The sequence below is a fragment of the Myotis davidii genome, unplaced genomic scaffold (genome assembly GCF_000327345.1).
Source record: "Myotis davidii unplaced genomic scaffold, ASM32734v1 scaffold46, whole genome shotgun sequence".
NCBI lineage: Eukaryota > Metazoa > Chordata > Mammalia > Chiroptera > Vespertilionidae > Myotis > Myotis davidii.
Genome location: NW_006383006.1, coordinates 2,391,449 through 2,392,892, shown reverse-complemented (window position 1 = coordinate 2,392,892; position 1,444 = coordinate 2,391,449). Strand labels below are relative to the sequence as shown.

At 43.7% G+C, this 1,444-nt stretch overlaps 1 protein-coding gene across 1 annotated transcript in view; it reads left to right on the top strand.

The window, feature by feature from the left end:
• WDR76 (WD repeat domain 76) overlaps nucleotides 1-1,444 on the top strand; it is a 33,562-nt gene that overhangs the window by 12,298 nt on the left and 19,820 nt on the right. The window lies entirely within an intron of this gene.

Here is a 1,444-nt window from a genome sequence, read left to right as displayed (position 1 = left end):
GAGGGACCCTACGTGCTGGAGGGACCTCTGCTCACTCAGCAGACACCCTTCGAGCCCCGGGTGCTGCCCCAGGTGCAGCCGTCTGTCAGGGGAGGGACTGTGAGAGGTTGGCTCCAGGGCGTGTCCAGCCCGTCTCGCCCAGTCCTGCCCCGTCAGCCACCTTCTAATTAATTTACTTTCAGTGTGCACGAATCTGTGCACTGGGCCTCTAGCATTCATATACCTTAAAATTCATTCATGTTGATATGTACAGCTTTATTTCATTAATTTTTGTTGTTGTATGAATGTACTATACACATCCATGTGCAGGTTTTGTGTAGACCCTCATGGAGTTTTTAACTCCCAGACGTGTCTACACTGAGTCTCCAGCAGTTGGTCCATTACAGTTTAGGTTTTTCTGGTGGTTCGGGCACTGGTTTCCCTGGTGGCTTTCATTCCTTAGTCTCTGCTCCAGTAACCCATGAGTCCTGCGTTTCCCTATGTGGCTCTGCAATATTGGGGTCAGTGGTTTTCACTGTGTCCTTGCCATTCTTAAGGATCCTAGAAAAGTTGTTGATTTTTCTGTCTACCTTTTTTAAAAAAATTTAAATTCTTTATTGTTGAAAGTATTAAACATACTTTTTCCCCCCATTGACCTCTCCCTGGCTGCTCCCACCCCTCAGCATGAGACAGAGTGGTGACTTTCAAGTTCTCTACATGTGGAATCAGAAACTGAAAGTTCTGAACTACTATTTTAAAATGAAAAATAGGAAAAAAAATAAAATGAAAAATAGGCCCTAGTTGGTTTGGCTCAGTGGACAAAGTGTTGGCCTGTGGACTGAAGGGTCCCAGGTTCAATTCCAGTCAAGGGCACGTGCCTGGATTGCGGGCTCGATCCCCAGTGGGGGGCATTCAGGAGGCAGCCGATCAGTGATTCTCTCTTATCATTGATGTTTCCATCTCTCTCCCTCTCCCTTCCTCTCTGAAATCAATAAAAACACATTAAAAATAATAATAAAAATTAAAAAAGAAAAATAGTGCATTAAAATGTAGGGTGCCCTGACCGGTTTGGCTCTGGATAGAGCGTCGGCCTGCAGACTGCAAGGTCCCAGGTTCGATTCCAGTCAAGGGCATGTACCTTGGTTGCAGGCACATCCCCAGTGGGGGTTGTGCAAGAGGCAGCTGATCGATGTTTCTCTCTCAGCTGCCTCTTGCACAACTCTCTATCCCTCTCCCTTCCTCTCTGTAAAAAATCAATAAGAATATATTTTTTAAAAAAGTAGGGTATATACAGAGTGGGGCAAACATAGGTCAACAGTTGTTTGTATGGAAAATAATACAATAATACATAAGTAATAAGAATAAACTTTCACTTACCCATAATTGTAAACCTACTTTGCCCCACCCTGTATATGTTTTTAAAAAAAGTAAACTATATGGAAGGGAATATAATGATGTTTGACTC